The following is a 20,903-nucleotide window of genomic DNA, read 5'->3' as shown; positions in this document are numbered from 1 at the left end:
ACCGAAGCCACCTGAGGTTTCCTGGAGGGATGATACCTCCTAGGATGGCTGCACCTCAATCACTCCAAAAAGTGCTTGAGACTGCTTTGCATCCAGCATTGGCCAGGCTGGAGGAGCTGACCCTGCATGTTGGAAGTTAAAATTCCCTGTTACAAGGAAGAGATGGCCAGGGAGCGATCCGGGCGTGGTGAGGAGATGCACTCAGCAGTGCCCTCCCTGCCGAGCACAGGAGGCACGGGGCCACCTCAAGTCCCCATGGAGCTCCCAGCTGGTGGCCAGGCCATTGTGCTTGCTCCATGGAGGAACCTGGTGGCCATGGCTGTCCCCACGCACCCTGTCTGAGCACACAGGTGCCCCTGGCCATGTGCAAGCTGCCTGCCAAGCCCTGCCAGGACAGGCTTCGGGAGAGCAAAGAGGAGCAATTGGTTATTCAAACGCACATTTTAGGAACAAAGTCAGCTTCAGGATGCCACATCCACTTGAAGGATTGCCTGACTTCATGTGCAAATAAGGAAAAAGCAGAAAGCTCGAGGCATTCATGCTGAGGAAAACAAGAGTTTGATGGGAATGAGAGCATTGCCCAGCTCATTGCCTGCCTGTCAGGAGCTTTTATAGAGGTGGCTGCTCTGGGCAAGAGCAAAGAGCGCAGGCTCACCTGTCTTGAAAATGCACAGGACTTGTGCCCTCTGTCATCCTGCACCTGCAAAACGCTCACAGCAGACCCAGCTCCGCAGTTACGCAGGATGGGATCCCTGTCTCATGCCTTTTCACTTTGCTGGACCTCACTGTAAGATATGCAATGCAGTAAAATAAAAATGCAACCATGGTGTAGGTAGTGACCCGTACTGGGGTTGCTGTTGTGCTGGGTATTTGGTGGACGTGAGGTGCTGTCAGCAGAGGACAGGCTGTCAAAATCAGTTTGCAAAAGCATGAATTTAGAGAACGTTTGCACTTCTTTCTGTTAAGCAATTTTGAAAAGATGCCTTGCTCTAGTAATTGGCTTATCATTATAATTCTATAATTATGATTTATAATTATCATCAGGCAGCTTGAGGAGCAAGAAGGGGTGACAGCAAGACTCCTGCTGAACTTGGTAGGTTTTGGTTGGGAAATCAGTTAAGGGCGGCCTGAATGTCCCCACACGTAAACATGCTGCCACATCTCATGCAAAATGTTTGGTGGCTAATGCTGCCCTGGTGCACTGCCGAGAGAGTTTGTGGCCAGACATCACACACCGATAGGCACACAGAGGGCTGGTCTTGGTTCAGCCCAAATAGAGACTCAGGGTCGCAGTGACCTTGAGGCACCTCATTCGGGGATGATGTGCCAGTAAATGATGAAGCCCAGCTGCTGAGAGGCTGACCACTTTTTTGAAGTGTTTGAATTGGCTTTTTTCCCACTTGGACTGGTATCTCCATCTTGGAACAACAAGAAATGTCCTAACTCAGAAGCCACCTTCCTCTCCTTGAATGTGTACACAGAATAAAACCAGTTTGCTGCAAGAAGGGTGGCAGTTTGCTTGTTTTATGGACTCTTTCCCATACATATGCATATGGTTATGTGAAAATTTAATGTATAGTTGTTGCTCTAATGATGTATGTATTTCAGCAAGAACCAGGGCTAGTGGATGGCTATGCTGAAGCAATTTTGAACACAATCCTGAAGGTGCTGTGCATTATGTACCATCACAGTTTAATCAGACCTTATGCATCCGAGATGACTAGAATTGCCTAGCTGCAACGGATTGTGTTTGGGGTGTTTGAAGTTGTGGGACTGCCCCTTCCCTGCCCTCTACATTGTTAAATGGAGGTGAGTAATGAAAAGCAGGCGGTGATGTGGGAGAAGCCCTTCCTGGTGAGCACCACGTGGAGCTCGCACCACCGGCCGCATGGGAATGGGATGCAGCGGCAGCTCTGCTGGAAGTTAGTTCAAGAGACAGCAGAGCAGGAGAGCAGGATGGGATTCCTCTAGGCCCATCAACTTCGTTGCTCTCCCCTGAGGTGGATGGGAGATCCTTAGTCTCCTCCCAGGATTTTGGGGACCACGTGCTGCGCCCATTTCACTGGGTTCCCCCCAGTGTAACGGGGACATCACTGAAGTCCTGCCAGAGTCAGGGAGCGGGGTGTCTGTCCCCATCCCCACCCTGGTTATCCTCAGTACTGAAGGAACAAGGGAGAAACTCCCAAGAGGAAAACTCCCGATTATTCACCAAATGACAGCATGTCACCAAATAAATAAACAAAGCAGGAAAAGCAGGTCATGCCTGTCATCCGCAGTGCGAATCCACTCTGATGCTGCCAGCCCTCATGTTTCACAATTTGCACAGCCAGTTCCCTTTCTTTGTGGGATAATTAGCAGCCAGGCTGGGCAATGCCTGACCGGGCTCTCTGCCCCAGGGTCACCCACATTGGGTGACAGATGTCCTGCCTGTGCCTGAGGAGGACCCTGCCATGGGGAAGGGTCCCCAGATGACGCAGGGGTCTTCTGCTGTGCACCACCTTTCCTCTGCTTTATTGGCTGGGGTGGAAGGAGATGGGGAGGTCAAGCCAAAATGCTATATCAGTGTTAAAAACACAGGTAAAGGCTTATAGCTTGATGTCCAAGGCTATGGCTTATGTGCATTTAAACCAGTCCTACCATTAAATCCCTGATTTTGGGGGAATTAAAGCAAGGCCCAACTCATGACATGACTATACATCCTGGCAGAGCAAAGTCTTCTGACTCAGCCTTGAGCTCAGTGGGACGCTCTTGACCAGCAATCCTCACCTCGCATTTCACCTTCACCTTTGGAAATATATCACTCTTACTCTGAAAATGAGACTCTCCTGGTCTGCACAAAGCAGGCTCTTCCACAGGGAACGAGCTGAACTGCATATATCTAATCTCCTTTCGCCACGGGTACCTCTAACGAGCCTGTTGGTATGAGGATGAACATAGCCCTTTCCTGGTCAGCAGATACATTTAGTGCTGTCTGCATGGTCAGCCCCTGGGCAAAGGTGCTGTTTTGGTAAACTGGAAAAATGTGGATGAAAGTAGTTTTTTGGGAGAGAAAGCACTCATGCCAAAATGCCCTGCAAACTCATGTTTTGCTAAAAGTCATAACTGGTGGTAAAAAAGTGGGAAAATTCCTAACAATCTATTTAGACTTTCACTAAAAAATAAAAATAAAAAAATCTTTAATTTGCAGTTTTTTTTAAAGCTGAAGAGGAACATGTAATATACATACTGTCAAGTAAAGGCAATGTGTTCCAATTGTTCCAAACATTTGGTGGTGAATATTAAAATCTGAAATGCCTTATACCAGGTAAGGCCCAGGATAAAAACAAGGCAAGAAACCCTCCAAGAGCAAGAACTTAATTTCTTCCATGTCCTCTTTCTGTGGCCTAATCTCGGGAGTGTCAGCTGTGTTTTGGGAAGACAGCACTGCAGTAGCTGTGTCTTTCCATTCTTGATCACAAACCATCTCAGTCTCAGGCACAGCTTCCCCACACACCTCCGCCGCTGAGCACCTAGCACAGGGCAGCTGGGTGATAGAAACAACCACAGTCTGAGCCAAAATTAGTTTTGTTCTTCAGATTTGAATATTTTGAAATATTTTCGATTTTATACAAGCTCCCCCAGTCTGTGCACATTATACATTCTTATCCTTGTATAAGAATATATAAGAATAATATATTCTTACTCTCTATATAGGAGACAAACTTAAAACCACAGCTACAGGGCTTGATTTTTCAGCTCAGGTAGCAAATGCAATAGTATTGCTGAGGATGACCGATCCAACATGTGCCGTTGGCTATGTATGTTGATGGCCATCGCAACAGGGGTGCCAGCTGCATCATTACGATACCCTCTGGCAGCAGATCAGCAGCTGCACGAGTGTACAGGATTAGTAATAAATCAAACGCATCCTGTGAACGTTGTTGCAGGATATGATTAATTTTCACGTATGCCAATAACACAGTAAGCCAGCTCCGCTGTTAGTATGAAACTGCCTAATTCTTGACTTCGGGATTTGGCTTGGTATATGGTCACTTGAGACTCATAGCGAGTTTGCCCATATCAGCATATATTATGTTGGCTTCTGTGTTCAAGCTCAGATCCCGGTAAAATTTGCAGTTTACAGCAAGGAAAAGTTTGCCTTGCAGCAATGGACAGAGATTAATATTAGTTGCTTTGCATGCTAACCATTTCATTTCAGGAAAACATGTAAGATTAGTAGATCAGGGAAAAGGGAGCTTGTATGGGTCCAAGCAACAAATCCAAGAGCCAGAAGAGGCGACAGTGGGCAAAGCCACTAGACAAATGTGCAGACTGAAGTAAATGACATCGTATTTCCAACACACGTTGCAACATGCAACAGGAAAGTGTAAGGGGATGGAGACTCCTCCGCTTCTGCTCCTCACACTGGTGCCTAAAAGCCCATATAACACTATGCCTATGGAAGCAGCTGCCCCGACCCAGCTCTCCCTCAATCCGGTGTAAATCAGCAGTAAACTCACTGTCACAATTCACATTTACCCCTGCGTAACCACAGACAGAATTTAGCCTGTAATATTTCCCCAGTTATCGTCCGTCCATCCTTTCCCCAGACCGACAAGGCCTCCAAGGGGAATGGGGCTGGTGCAGCCTGTTGTAGCTGAAACATCCCAGGTGGGAGGGAAGATCCTAATATCTCTCTGCAGAAAGTCACCTTCCTCCTCACCACCATGAATGGCTGAAAGAAGACAAGAGAAGGAGCCGCTGCTGGAGACCTGTGGGGTGGAAAACCTATTGTTTGAGGTGCAACTCTGCTAGGCAGCATTCAGATTGTGTTTTCCTGGTGCTTGGGAGGAGCATGTCTTGTAATGACATGATTATGTCCCTGCTGAATTGTTGGCCTTTACAGTGTTTGGATTTCCTGGTGACTCCATTGTGAAGGGCCCTATTCACTCAGACGTGTTTACCCAGCTGTGGGAGCTTCTCCGGGGTTGCCGTGCTTGGAAGCTGGATATAGCACCGTGGATTGCGGGAAAGAAAAAAGCAGTAAGCTCAAGAAGGATAAGGCTATAAAGAAATCCTGCTGGAAATGCTGTATTTACCATGGGATGGCTGTGTGCATGAGGTGGCCTCATCCCTTGGCTGGCAGGGAGCAGGTGCTTGTGTTGGGAGCAGCGCACTCAGCAGCTGTGTATCATCTTTTCAGGACAGGATCATGCTGGTGGCCCCAACAAATATGCTATTTTTTTGCACTCAGGTGATTTAGTAAATTTTAGCGACTGAAGTAAGCGCAGCGTTGGGGTTCATGCTCTCAGCCAGTCTTTAGAGGAAGACTTCCACTGAAGTCAGGGAAGGGATATCGAACTAAACCCTCTGAGAACCATCTCAGCTTGCCTGGTGTACAAGCAAGGGACTGCCTATCAACTAGTGCAGCTTCTAGCCGAGGTCCAGGAGAGGGTCTGAATATCCCTCCCGTGGGGAGCCTTTTCCTGGGTAAGACGAAGAAAAGGCTACCCTAACCCTAAGCTCAACCTCAACCTTAACTGTAACCCTAACCTTAACCTTGTGCATACACCCCTCCTGTCTGTTCCGGCAAAGCACAGAGCGCAGTGGCGGCCCCCAACCCCTTCCAGCCCAACTTCAATTCATGCAAACACTTAAGGCTGTGTGCAGAAGCCTTAAATGTGCGTGGGGCCTCACGGGGAGGTGCAGTGCTCTTTTGCTGCCTCCCACAAGCTGCGGGACGGTACCCAGACACCGAGTCGCCTCTGCTCACTCACCCACACACGGAGACTGAGCGGAGCCTTTTAGTTCCCGCTCAAGAATACGTGTAAAGGGACCTTAACGAGGAGAAGAAATCAAATCCCTGTAAGCCCAGCTGCTTGGATCGTGGGTAAATCTGTGGGCTGGAGCATGGGGAAATTCTACAGATCTGGATTTCTTCTAATTCACTTTGCTCTATGCAATCCCACCATTGCCAAAAGGTGACAAAAGTCCCGTCTCGATGCCGGGCTTGTCTCAGATAGCCACAGAGAGAAAAACACCACCCATGTACAGTAACTGCTTTCTCCTAAAAGAGAGAGCAAAGGAGAGGAACAGCAATAATAATAATAAAAAAGGACAAAGACACACTCAGGCTCTAAGGCTTATTAAAAAAAGCTTAGCCTTCAATAAGCAATCCTTTGAAAAGAAATTAATGGAAAAGGTTACAAGCCTTCTCTTGAGCACAGCCCATCACACTGCTCTTTCACATTGTTGCTACAAATGGAACAAGTCCGTGGCATTTCTTTTCATTTCAGATGCCCTGAAAGGCTGCATTACTCACTGGACCTTGCATTTTTCCTTTTCCCGTTCGCACAATGCACTGAGGAATTCCTTGTGGGTGATTCAGCTGGCGATGCGTGCCGAGCCCAACCTGCACACCCCACGTAGCAAACAAAACGGCATCCATCGGCTGCTTCTCACTGGACACAAGAAATCCTGTCTATCACGATCTGAGTCTGCTTTGCAAAAAGGAAACCATGAAAAGGAGGAAAAAACTCAGGGGTGCTCGAATAGTGCTGTCCTTTCACCCGTGGGAGATAGTAGCACACGTGGTGCCGCTGGGAAATAGGATTAAAGATCGGATGGGGAAACGGACCTTGAATTTAGCAAATGCAGGGTTGCCCTTCTTATGTAGCTGGGCTCTGTCACTAGGTGGTACTGTGCATCACAGCTTCGTGCCTTCTAATTCCTCGCTCCTGTGTTTGTCCATCCCCTGGGTTAGATATTTTGCTGGTAAATATTGTGCTTTGAGAGAGGGAACCTGTTGTCCAAGTCTTCTCATGTACTCCTGACCTCACACACAGGAAGGTTGAAGGTAATAGAAGATTTCTGACTCAGCCAACGTTCAGTGCTGGTGACTGATTGGGGTTTTTGCTGTCAAACAGCACGTGTTTAATGCCACCTGGCTGAGCCGTTTGGTGATGGGTTATGACACCTTACATCTCCAGATACTCAGGCTTATGAAAGGGAAGGAAAACCCAAACAAACCAGGGATGGTTCTATCAAAACAGGGAAAGAAAAAAGATCTTGGATTCTTTTTGTAATGAAACCCTTAGCTCTTTAAAAGATCTTTATCAGTCTGACCACTGCCTGGGAATGGGCAACAAAGAGGTTTGTTGGATTTTCACTGCTCTTCTTCGGATTTCTGGCAAAAATCCAAATCCAAGGGATTCAAAAGAACCTGGAAAGGGGGATTTTGCTTGTTTGTGCAAGAAAGCCTGAGCAGCCTGGGCCATTGGCCGGTTGCAGCCGGCTGCCCTGCCTCGGCAGTGGTGCCCCATCACACACCTACCCCCGCTTCCACAGCAGGTCCTGCTGTACACGTTTTGTGCAGAGAAAAAGGTTCTTAATCCAGCTCTGCCTCCCGATGTGTGGTCTCAACCCTGTACAGCGACTTTCACTTCTACCAGCCCATGGTGTGGAAGCCATTAGTAAGACGGCAGCCCATGACACAGACTGTATTGCCTGTATGAACTCAGTGCTGAACGACTTTGCAGCCTTTCGATACTTAAAGGGGGCTTATAAGAAAGATGGGGACAGATGTTTTAGTAGGGCCTGTTGCCACAGGACAAGGGGTAATGGTTTTAAACTAAAAGAGGGTGGATTCAGACTAGATACAAGGAAGAAATTTTTTATAATGAGGGTGGCGAAACACGGGCATAGGTTGCCTAGAGAGGTGGTAGATGCCCCATCTCTGGAAACATTCAAGGCCAGGTTGGACGGGGCTCTGAGCAACCTGGTCTAGTGGAAGGTGTCCCTGCCCATGGCAGGGGGGGTGGACTAGATGGCTTTTAAATGTCCCTTCCAACCCAAACCATTCTATGATTCTATGATGCAGACTGTATTGCCTGTATGAATTCTGTGCTGAACAACTGCAGTCTCTCTCTCATTAAGATATCTGTTTTTATACTTATTGCAGCATGTATAAAAAGCTTAGCTGAAGTGTTTTGTGAAGTAAGTGCACTGTTATAAACTCAGATTGTCCCAAAGCAGGTCTGAACAATGGGAAGAAGAAACACCAACACACAGGAGGCAAAGGTCATGCAAGATCCCAAGATCCTACAGTGCCCCTGGCAAAGCTGGATGCAGAGCCCAGTGTCCTCGTCTCTGGCCAGGACAGTGGACCCAAGGTATATTTCACCTGTTAAATTAGCATTGCTAATTTCTTTCTTTTTCCTCTTGCCTCCAAAATGAAGTGGCTGATCCAGCACTTTCCAGCATTCAAGTACCCCTCAAAAAACTCCTCCAGTCCAAAACAGCATCAGAAGAACAGCTGATTTGAGATCCAGCTTTGTCCCAATCTGTCTCCGGACTTCACACTGCTGTAACAGTACTAAATTAAAACTCCCTTTATTTTCATAGCTGCAAAACTGTCAAATGACTAATGATTCTGCAGATTTCCCAAACCGTCAAATGGCCCAGCAAAATCCTTTCAGAGTATTTTTCTGAGTGTGTTTCATTTTGCATGAAGACCTTCTGGGTAGTTTGACATAAAAAGGAAGAGCATATTGATGGGTGACCAAAATTAGGTCAGCGATGACTAAGATAGGAGTCTTCTTCAAATAACAGGTCCTGCACTCCACAGCTGCTGCAGTACAATGCTCAATCACTCAGCTGCACTCACTTCTGGGGTGCACCATGGACATGTGAAGCAGCGCTTGGCATCCTAAGTGGCATTTGGGCTTTGCCTCAGAGGAGGCTAGAAGCAGTGTCATCTGCAAGCACTTTGCTTTGCTTATGAGCACAAGATAGGGTGGAAATGGGAGTGCAATTTCTGGCAAGAACAGCCAGAGCAAAAAATACTGGAAAGCAGGAGGAGAAATAGCAGATGGAAAGGAAGCAGGTCTGCCTGAATCTGTGAGAGGGCAGATACATGGTGTTTCAAGGGCAGTGCAGCTTTTCAAGGCCACAGGCTTGTCATCACTTTGGGTCTATCATCCTGCCCAGGTCTCATACCAGCTACTCAGACAGGAGCCTGGTTGCACCAAAGGAAAGAGTGGCTAAGAACAAAAGAGGAACATCACATCCTGGGAAAAGATGCATGTGAACAGAAAGCTTTGGAGAACACCTTTCCTTTGAAAAAACCTTTGGAGAAAATCCCAAGATGCCATCCAGATACGCTCATTCCTAAAACACAACAAACTTGTGAGGCATGGGAGCAAATGTCCCACTGAGAAATCTTATGGCTGGCCTATATAATAGCAATTAATCTCTGGAGACCTGCAAGGTGTCTGGAGTCCTGTTAGAAAAGGGGGAGACTCTTGAATGACTTCCAAGATAATGAGATCCACCGAGAGTCGGGTTAGTGAAATGAAAAGGGGTGAGGTAAACCAACGGTTATCAGCTCTGACAAAAATTAGCTCTGCCCACCCTTGAGCATTCACAAACCATTTCAACACCATGCACGCCGTAATCCCTGCTGCATTTTTCTGGCTGGGTTTCATTTACGTCCAACCGTCCCAAGTCTGACGCAAGATGGAGAGGAAACTCTAATGGTTATCATGCCTTCCCCATGCACAGTTAATAATTAAGCCATTACCCATGTGTATTAATAAATGATAGATGCCGGCCCAGACTGAAGGTGGAGTGGTGGGAGATGGGCCTTGGCAATCCTAGACCTCTGCAGGGCAGATGGGTTCATGCTCCCTGGTAACCCCCAGCTATTGTCAGCACTGGCAGGAGACACTTCTGATCTGCTTTACGTATGAACTGTAAGATGAGATGAATCACAGGAATGAGTTTGTGCTTGTTAAAGCATCCACAAATAAATACGTGATTAGTTTTGCTATTATAAAGTAGTGTGGCTGGGAATCACAGCCTCCCACTCAGGGGACGGCGGTGGATTACTTCTTGGAGCCGATGTTTATCACCACCACCCAATGAGGGGTCAAGGCTTAATCACTTCTGGCTGGTTTGACAGTCACAAGGGGAATTGTCCTCATGGCTTATCACTGAGATGCAACTCCCTGGCAAAGTCAACAGCAGCGTTTGGACCTGGGGCTTTCCACATCGTGAACCGTGCAACTAACCCCTTACCACAAGTGGGTGTAAGCCAGCGGAAAGACAGCATCTTTAGGTTGAGGTGACTCCAGCCCTTTGCTGAAGCTGGATAACGAAGCCCATAGATAGAAAGGGCTTTGGCCAGGATGTCCCTGCGCAAAGGGCTCCTCACCCGTGCCGGGACATCCAGGCGCTGCGGCGTGCGATAACGTAAAGAAAAAGCCCGGGGCTGCAGCCCATCCCCTGGTCGCACAGACGATAGCTGTTTACACTGGCTCCTTCACAGGAATTCAGGATTTCAGTCCTACACTATATTTAGGCTGCGAAACTACTGATATTTTTTAGGTCATTGGCCTTTGACACACAAGTGTGTTTTCTGAGAGGAAAAATTTCAGCTCTCGGCTAAGTGGTGGGAAAATACAACCCCCAGAAATGTTAAATTTTCTAAAACTGAAGCCAGGAGTTAGGAACCGACAAGGGGAGTTTACTTTATAAATACAGTCTGTTAGCTGAGCCAAATGTTTAAGGCAGCCCTGGGTTGGGGACCCTTTGTCTGGGCTAGCACAACTCAGCTGGCTCCTGACACTTAGGACGTCCTGAATATTTACATTTCAGCTTTTACCATAAGAGGAAGAAGAGCTGTTAAGAGCTGATTATCTTGGGACCAAGAGGAAAGAGGTTGAAAATGGGACACAGTCCTTTACTGAAACATATTGTCTGCAAAGCAACATCTGGCATTTAGAAAAAAAGGAATAAAAAAGAGTCCCACTTCCAGATTCCTGGTCTGAGTGTGTTACAGGACTGGGATCCAAGGGGAAAAGATTTCTGTGAAAACGGCTTGAATGAAAGAATCCCTTTGTAGGAGGTTATGACTGATAACTTACGGGAATGTTTGTGATATGATATAATAGTGGCAATTAAGAGACATTTCAGATGGTGAATGCCTGAGAATATGCAATGCAGCAAATTTCCCAGAACCTCTCTTTTCTAAGATGAACAGTGACTCTATTCTCACTTTAATTAGAAATTATCCAACCCCTGTGCTGCTTATTTCCCTTCCTTCTTCCCTACCTCCACATCCCGGTGGCTGCTCTGATATAATTTGTCTGGCGCAAACCATTCCCCATTTGCAGTCTGGTTTTGCAAAAGCCCTGATTGATCGCCTGAGGTTTTGCAAAGCTCAGCTCAGCCACTAGCCCTGCTGATACTCAAAGTTGTTGTCTCAGCTGTGGCTACATACACGAGGACCCGCGTGACTCTAGGCTCCTGTGGCTGTGGGGCTCTAAAGAGTATTAAAAAAACATTAAAAAAAAGAAAAAGCAGAGGTCAACCCAAGTACAGCAACTTACAGTAACATAAAAATTCCCAGCCCTCAAACAGGTCTCTCTTCATCATGAGCTGCCTCTTTACCAGCATGGAAGTGACTGTACAAATGTGTTAAGCCCCTAAGCACACAAGGATTGAGATCGGGCTCCGTGGAAGTGGACAAGGCGGGTTTGCAATGACTGCAAAACCCACATTCCTGCCCTCCCAGAGCTTTACGAGAGCCCCCTGAGTCCCAGCGGCTGCCAGCCCCAGCAGCACAATGACCAACGAAGTTAGCGATTAATTGCACGCAACGGCGTTTGCAAGTTATGCAATGCTGCAGACATCGGGTGACTCCCGCCAGGTGCCGGACAGACACTAATCCCCCGTTGGGGTGCCAGATGGAAGTTCACAGTGTGGAGGAATTTGACCTTGGATAACTTTTTGTATTTGAGACTTAGCACTGGCTGTCATGTGGAGCTCTTCTCCAGGAGCAGGGGATAGGACTGGCCCCAAACTATGTTTTGTTGGCTTTTCTGGAGTCCTCAGTGGACTCACATGGTTAAAAAAATACCTCCCAAACTGAAAGGAGAGGAAGGAAAAAAGGCAGGGTTTGAAATCCCATGACAATTTCCCTCCAGCTTGGCCCCATAAGCTTCCAATTTAGGAAAACAACCACCCTCCTCTGCTGTGAGCCCACGTGAATGCATGCAGTGCATAGGAGATTTAGAGTAAGACTCTTATAGATGAATCAAAAGGAGTGGACACTAGAAATGGCTTTTTATATTTAAACTTCAGAAGTAATTCATGTGCCAATGTTCGTAAAAAACTTGCAGGTGTCAAAAGTGCACGGGGTTGATATCCTCCTCAGTCCAACCTGGGAGGGATGAAGGGAAGGAAGGTGAGGCAGGACATGCCCCGACTTCAATGCCTTCTGGTACTGAGACCTGGATGGCATTCAAAGCCTTTGTTCTGTTCTTTTTTGCTATCACATTAGAGTCATCTTTCAAGTGCATAATTTGGGCTTGTTTTCCCCAAAGCTCCCATGCCCAAGAGCAACTCTTTTTCTCTAAACAATTGGATGCTGTTGGTTGGATGTGAAGAGAGGTTCTGCAAGAGTACGGATCATTCGCGACAGCATCTCGGATGCAGCTGCAAACACAGTTAGGGCAGGATCATATCAATGGCACTAGTCAGCTCCACCTTTGCTCCAGGAGAACGTCCAAAAGAAATGGCATCCATTTCACAAAGCCTTTGGTGGAGCAACAAAGACATGTTGCAAACAGAGAAGGAAAAAGCAGGCTTTTCCCATGGTCATCTTATTTCATGCAAGAGGAGAAACACATGGAAGCCCTATGGGAGTGGACATGTTTTGGGGCTACTCTGAGCCATGTATTCAGGACGGATTTCTCTTTGAGGGAGAACGGGTTGAATCGAACGAAAATTCTTCAGGCAAAACTCCCTGCTGGTTTCAATTACTTTAGAGGATTAAATTGTTCACAAATGTCTCTGGGGAAGGCAAAGCTCTTTACCAAAAGCAGGTTCCTGGGGGCCTGTCCCATTACAGAGCATGTTGTATCAACTGCAACAACTGAAGCTGGATGACTCGAGCTGCAAGGTTGCTGGGCACCCTGTGCTGATGGCTGCCTACCTTCCTTAGGGCTTCCAGCATTTTCTACGCATGCCTTGGATGACATATATTTAACCAGAACAACATGACTTAGCTCTACCTCACAGGACTGTGGGTATTTAATACTTTGGCACCAGTTGGGTTTAGCAGTTTCAGCTCTTTCTGGTTTCAGCACAAAGGGGTAGGCATCTCCAGAGAATGACTTGTACCATCTGCCCAAGACACCCATCTTGGAAGAAACCAGCATAGATGAAATGCCTAGTGTTTGATAACATGCGTCCCATCTTATGTTTCAAGACACTGAGCAGTAAATAGCTAAGCCTAGGAAGGAGCAGTTCAGACCTGGCTTCTGCAAACCCAGGGGATCAAACACTATTTCCCTTGCCTTGCTGGTAGATGTATTTCTGTTGTAAGCAGGGTGAGCTGCTGGGGATCGTCTCAGTTGAGACAGTCTGTATTCCTTGTGGAGAACACAGTTTCCATCCCTTGCAGCCAAAAGTGAAGACAGGGTCAGGAACACCCAAGTCATTGGTGATGGACTTCAAGAGAGCTCAGCTTTGGGACAGATTCAAAATCTTCCCGGGCTAGAAGCAATTCAGCATCGCTTGTATTTGCTGCTTGGCTGGTGGCCTATTTAAACTTCATTGGCAATCCTAACCCATTTATTAGTGGGCTAGAATTAACACCATGAAAGTCTTTGTCCATGTTCGTAATGGGGGCATCCAGACTCCTCTCTCATGAACAGGCTAGTACTGGACACCGAGTGTTTCTCACAGGGAAGCAGGTTGGAAAAATCCAAGTCTGAGCAAAATGACACCAAGTGCTCCTCCTCTTTTAATAGGCTGCTGTACTTCTTGAACAAAAAAAAGCTCAGACATGAGACCTGACCACTCAATCTCCTCGTACTGTCGCTAAAAGTTCATGTAAAGATGGATAGGAGGGTCAATGTGGGTTTAAAGTCTACCTCATTTTCTAGCAGAACTGCACGATTTGCTACAGCCCATGGGAAGCACTGCAGTGTTGTGTTTGCAAATAATCAGTGAGCACAAGCCCCAGCCTGGTGCAGCTCCGCGTTAGCTTTAACAGGCGGCACAGCAGCCCTGGAGGTGGTTTAATGGTTCAGGCTCAACCATTGCCCAGCAAACCTCTGGTGCCTGTCCCTGCCCTCCAGCAAACCCTTATGCCTCTTGCTCTGACCCACAGCTGCCTTGGGGCAGTGGAAGGAGAGATGAGACCCCACAAGACGCCGAGGGGAGTAGGTGTTTGTGGCTGTCCAGGAGGCAAAAGGGTTATTGCCTCAAACTTTCCAGATGTATAAGCTCTTCGTGCTCCTCTGGTGAGCTCCACCATGATGTTTTACCTTGAATTCTTCAGCCCTGGGCAAGATATCCCAAGTAGCCCTCTAGCTTTACCTGGACTGGACTGCTATTGCCCTCTTATCTGACGCATGATTTGGCATGCACCAGAGTGAGGATAAGCACTCATGTCTAGCTGGATATTTTGCGGTGTTAACATTTAACCTCCTCTCCACCGACGTCAATGCTCTGTGGGGTTACAGCGGGGCTGGTGGCAGCAGCATGGATCCTACCGGACTGCCCCAGCCCTTGCCAGCTCTAGAAAGGCAGGGGAAGCCTGTATCAAATACTGAGGGCAATTTTACCATGTGTTGTAAAAATACCCGGGGATGGGAACTTACTGAACACCTCTTGTACTCTCTCCATAGATGCCTTGAGTAGAAACGGCTTGAAGTTCCTCCATAGGCTGATTTTTTTTTTTTTTTTCTGTATGTTTGGATATGTTTTCTGGCAAAGATGAATTTTTAACGTTTGCGTTTTCTCTCCCCTCCCCTGCCTGTCTAACCCTCTTTGCTTCTGCCTGTAATGAAGATGGGGTGAGAAACTCTGCAAGCCAAAAGCTCCCAAGAGGCTTTCAAAAACATATGAGGCTCATTAGCCCTTTCTGCAACTCTGGGGCTTTTGGGTGGAGGGTTATTTTCCTCTTTTTTTTGTGATTTGTGTCGGTTGCTGTTGTTGTCTTTTCTTTTAAGGGAAGCAGTTCAAGTCTCATAAATGCTTAAATATGTAGCAATAAAGTTTGAGAAGTCTCCAGGGCAGCTCCAGAGCCTGTGGACTAGCTCAGCAAAGAGTGCTGGGGAAAAAAGTCACAGCTGCCTCCCACTAAAAGAGGGAATTAGGCAGGCTGCAAGCTCGGAGGTGCCTGACCCAGTTGCGATACCCCACAGGATGGCTTTAGGGGGCCTGAAGCCTCCCGAACAGCGGCTGTACCAGGGCATCACGGTGCGCCAAGGCCAGAGCAGCTGCCGGCAAAGAGCCCCGCGAGCGTAGCGTACGGGTGGCATTCGTATCCACATCCACCGTTGTCCTTATGAGGAGAAAATCAACAACCCCACTGAAAAACCCTCTGCCCAAAAATAGAAGAGAAAGGATTTGGATTTGCTGACTTGGAGGGAGTCAGAAACAGCTTCAGCTACAACCTGAGACCTGAATAAGGTCCCATGCTCTCTACTTTAGCTGGTTAGCTAAAGCGAATTTTGTCGGCCCTTTTCTCCTGCTCACCCAACACTCCCACGTGCCTAATCCCCCATTTCCTCAGCCTTCATCATGCGGGAGCTGACTAGATTAATGGGAAATGCTAACACATCAGGCCTGAAAGGAAAGCAAAGAGCTGGTTGTGTTTGAATTCCACATTAATCTACTTGGTGATGAAGCTATAAATCAAAACATGGAAGTTTTACCAATCTGAAATGATGTGTTTAACATTTCAGTCCTTTCCTTCCTTCCTCTTGCCCAACATTGATTTGCACAGCCTTTCACAGCAGCAGGGTAGGCTTGCAAAATGCTGCTTTTGCTCCTGAATCTCTAACTGCAGTTAGACATAATAAGATGTCTTCAAGGCAAGCAGGGTGAGGAAAGATGCTGAAACAAGAATGGATTTCCCAAATTGCTCCTTTATGAGGAGGAACACCACGTTCCTGATAGGGTTCATGGGGATGTCTCAGAGCCCACTGCGAGGTGGATAACAGCCTGTCCCTTTATTGATGCAATACCCAGCAGCGTGTTAGCAATCTCCCAAGTGAATGGAGGAGAAGCCCCAAAGCCCTTTAGCTCAACTCCCCATAGCAAGTGGGTGAAAACCAATTAGCACTCCATTGCCAGCAGTGGGCACCATGTGGGAAACACACCTGAGATGCGTTCTCCTCAGGGAAAATAAAATTGCAAGATCTGGAAAATAAGGGGAATGAAGTAGCAGAACATAAGGCTGAAGGAGAACATGGTTTGGGGGCTCACGTGGCTGAGTACATCTGCGTGTACGTAGATGAAAAACCATCTTCTGGTCTGTGATACCTGCCAGCTGTGGCCTGAGAGGAGTGGCAGAGAGTTAAAGAACTGCAAACCCACCCTCAATACTAAGGGGCTAGGAGTCACAGGTGATTTTCACAGCTGGAAACCAGTTAGTGAGCTGGGATCTGCCACTTGATTCTGCCTTGCAGCAGCTGGGGGTTTCCACAGCAGCAGTGATCTCCCTCCCAGGGCTGGGCAGACCCAGGTCTCCCAGATATTCTTCCCCCATCATGGGACCTTGGCTTCTGCATTTGTTCCTGCTACTGCTCCTTTGGCCTTTACCCTCCTGCCAGCATGGCAAAAGCTCTGTTCCTCATTTTAGGTTAACATCCAGCCCCTAAATGCTACAGCCCACCTCCTTCCTTAATCCCATTACCTATAACTGGATACATGGAGAGCAATGAGGTATTGAAGACAATTCTGCACTTGTGTCTAGAGCCCGAAGCGAGTAATTTTGTCCATCTCTGCCTCAGTTTCTAGAGCAGGAAAATAGGCATGATATTAATTAACTGCCTTTCCAAGTACTTGGTGGATAAGAAGCAGCATGTAAAAAGTACACAACACTACTGTGTACAGTGTGCAAGGAATTAAATGTCTGTGATTGGTATTAAAGCTCCTCGAGAGACTGCTCTGCGTCCAGCAGTCTGCCTCTGACTTGGTAGGAGCAGTTGGTGGGATTTTAAACAGACAGACACATAAACACATTTTTACTGAAGATGTAGGTCCTGGCCTGCCTAATGTTCTTTGACACTGCACAGACATAGCCGGGAAACTAAAACATTTGTTGATGGATTTGGAGATTAAATAAATAGTGAAATATCTTAAGGATGTTAAAATGCAGAACTGACTGCCTATCCCATAATAAACCAGCCCTCCCCCAGCACTTCTTGAAATGTGAGTATTTCTGCAAAAGCAGGCACTGTGTTAGTTCACAGGGCCATTTTTTTAGTAGGTCAGAGCAGTCAGACATCTTCTGGGCATTGGTAAAAATACATCTGACAGCTCTGTGGCATCTCTCATAACTGCCTGTCTGAAAGCCTCAACTGGAAGTTTATTATTTGCTAATCTCCTTTTTCAAATGCATTTCGATCATGCAGTCAGAAAGCCACATCGTGGATCACAAAACACAATTAAAATATAGCCAATGTTCATCACAATTAAAATATAGCAACTGGTGAATATTAGCCCCACTGAAAACAGCACAAGGCAAGTGGTTTGTTCAGACTGTGCAAATTTATCCCTGGGAATCGCAGCAGACTTGCAGGAGGATTTACTTGCCTGGGAGAGAAATGCAGTCTGAGACAGATGATGGTACCTTGCTTCAGGGTACCAAAAGTCTCTAGTTCTCAGATGTCCTGAGTACCACGGCATCCCGTAAAGACAATGAGAAATGGAGTTACTCTGCATCTCTGAGTCAAACCCAGTCCGGAGACCAAGAATGAAGGAGCAATTTTTGATTGTTTTAACCTATTTTATAACAACTACTGCTCAGAGTGCAGTCTGAGAAAGTCCAGACTTCTGATTGCTGTGTCAGATTGGAATTGAAGACTGAAATCTCAAGCGGTTGGGATCCCATCCTGACCACCACAGCCAGCATTACCCCAAAATTGTTATTCCATCTAATTCTGCTAATACATTGCCACTGATTTCCTGAGAGCCAAGAAAGCAAAGTCTCAGTTGTCAGAAATAAGGGTAATTACACTGATTATGTTGATGTCTGCAGCTCCTTTTCTTTTCAAGAACCCCTTGCCTGTTGCATGGGCAGTAAATCTGGACCGTACACTCTGTACAGTATTACTTTGCTATTATATATTTTGTAGATGGGACAGTAGAAGGGAATTACCAAACCCATGGGTGTTTTCCAGGGGTTGTGTGGTGGAGACAACAGTCTAGGGAAAGGATACAAAAGAATTCTCCAAGTAGTGTCATACAAGAGCAGTCATGGTCTTGGTTGGTGGTGTGAAGGAGGACCTGAGTCCTCCCCACTGATGTGTGCACAGCAGTGTGGGTCCTGCTCAGCCAAAAACCTGGCCGTGTGGTACACTGCTGTGGTACCCCCAAGTCAGTCTCAGCAAGGATGAGCCAGCAAATCGCTCCAGAAGCACAGATGCACTGAGATGTGATTAACTCAAAGAAAAAAAAGCATAAAGCATACTTTTTGGAGCATGAAAAAGTTTTGCTTAATTTTACAAAGTTGACTAAAGTTTCTTTTTAGGGCTTTTTTGGTTCTGGCACCATGCAGAGGTCCTACAGCTGAACTGCTTTGCTCTCAAGATGCAGTAGCAACAGGGTTTAATATATAGCAGCAACAAAAACTAGCATGGTCAAATGTTTATTTTCTTATCTAAATAATAAACAGTGGAAGAAGTCTCTGTCTCTGGGAAGTGATTAAACAGTCAGGCTTTCTGTCCAAGCAATATTCTACTAAAATACCCCATCAGCGTTTAAATTGGAGGATGCTGGCTACTGGAGGAAATGCTATTAGAATAAATATACATAAGTGTAGAATTAGCTATCGGCTCGTGCTGGCCACTAATAATACCGCTGTTGCTGGCTCTTTGCGGTGATGAGCTATGAGATGCCTTTCCCAAACAAACCTCCACCCAGCAGCAACTCTCCTGGTACCTGACCCACCATTTTGGGTCCTCTCCAAAGAACTGGAAGCTCATGGGCATTGACAAATAAAGTGACGTGGTTTTACTGAGCTTTTGCAGATGTTCACTGATTGTGTCTGAGAAACGGACAACTATTCAAGTCCACCCTGCCCTGTGAGTGTCAGGCTGTGTCGATGCTTGTTTGGATGGGAAGGGAGGCACCTTTGCTGGTCCTGTTTCTCTGGTGACTCTAGCAAAGGGGGATAACGTGCCAGGAACGTGATATAATGCCATGGGGGATGGCTGAAGATGTGTGCATGTTGTAAAGGAAAAAGTGCACTTGTGCATGTGCTCAGTGCTCGCAACAGAGTAAATCTGTTAAAAGACCACCAGTCCTGGGAGTTACCCCAGGCAGTACCTGATGCATGGTGCGCAGGCTGGGATAGGTTACTCGTAATCAGAATCTGGACACATCTAAAAACTAACTCCGTAGTTTTTGCAGATGGTTTTACATGGGTGGAGGGTAAAAAGGCGTTCAGCACTGAGCCCTCTTGCTTCCCCCTCCCCTTTCCCAGGCCCACGTGAGCTAATTGGCTTCAGGTCCTGGCTCCTAAAACAAACTCCAGGGAGAGATGGGGCAGCCCCACACCGCAGGCAGCCTCTGCACAGACCGACCTGCGGATTCACGCTGGCCAAGACCAAGGACAGCCCAGGGAGGGCAGCTTGGTTCACTTGGGGCCATCACGGTGGGATGTCTCATGGGGGTTTCAAAGCCATGCCCCGGGGCCACCGGGGCAATCAGCAGGCAGAGGGGTCCTTCTGGGTAATGCATTTGTTGGCTGCAGGCATCTTCTAGAACAAGCAAATACTTAAAATAAACATGCTGCCCATGCCTGCTGAACTCCAAAGAAGGCCATAAAGTCTATTCCTGAAGTCTGCTGAAACCAGAGCATGATTTGAAGCTGGTTCAAAGTTTGCTGAAATTACTGAGAGCCTTGCCCTGGTCTCCCTCTAAGCAACACACACAATTTCTACAGGCTTTTAATCTGGCTGCTTCTGTATAACTTGGCTTCACACATGGAGACTTCCAAAGCACAGGAAAAGCAAAATAGCAAGCAAATGGGAGTAGCAGAAAATGCCTTTTCCAAATGCAAACATCCATCAGTCAGTCCAAAGTCTGGCATTAGCCAAATCTGTGAAGTTGATAAATGTTGTAAGGGGTTTGTCCCTGCAGCAGAATAAATGTCTAGCCTCAGTTGCCTAAGGCTGATTAAAAAAGGAGACAAGCTGGATACTGTTTGGTTTAGAGCGTCATTTCAACCTGGACTCACCTATGGACTGAAATGAGTTGCTATTCAAAGTGGCATCCAGTTCTGGTGCCTTCACTGTGATGTTCAGTTTATTTAATCCAATTTAGCCAGTCTCAGAAACACACCGTTTATTAGAGCTGTATTGTTACACCTCAAGCTGCAAGCAGTTAACGTAACTCCACAGAGAAACCAGTCAACCAAGCCCCAAACCTCTCTATAGTACATAAAACACACACCAAGTAAAACAAAAGTTTTAGACAATCAGATGCCTCAGACTTTGCAAGACTAAGCAGTCAGAAGGGTTTGCACGAGTCAGGTAGGGATAACTAGTGCTACTGCAGTTTAAAACCCATCGTGTTTGCCCATTTTCCACAGGTTAGGTTTCTTTAGGCATCCCTTCCTCTGGGTAGGAAATAAATTACTCTTGTGCAGCTGCAGGGACAGCTTGAGGATGCAGCACAGCTAAGGCTGGCTGTACTTATGAGTATAAAGCTCAAGGAAAAGGGATATAGCAGAGTGACTCTAAATTTGCATTCACTTATTCCCCTCTGCTCTGTGGGAAGGAGAGTTTGGACCTGTGTTCAGCCACCGGAGACCCCGCCACCATCCTCAAAAACCTGAGTTTCTCCTCCCACACTTCCCCTGCCCATGGTGTGTCCTCTGTCCCACCGCCTCTGGTAGG

Source organism: Haliaeetus leucocephalus, unplaced genomic scaffold (genome assembly GCF_000737465.1).
Source record: "Haliaeetus leucocephalus isolate CR32 unplaced genomic scaffold, Haliaeetus_leucocephalus-4.0 Scaffold751, whole genome shotgun sequence".
NCBI lineage: Eukaryota > Metazoa > Chordata > Aves > Accipitriformes > Accipitridae > Haliaeetus > Haliaeetus leucocephalus.
Note: the sequence above shows the minus strand (reverse complement) of the source record.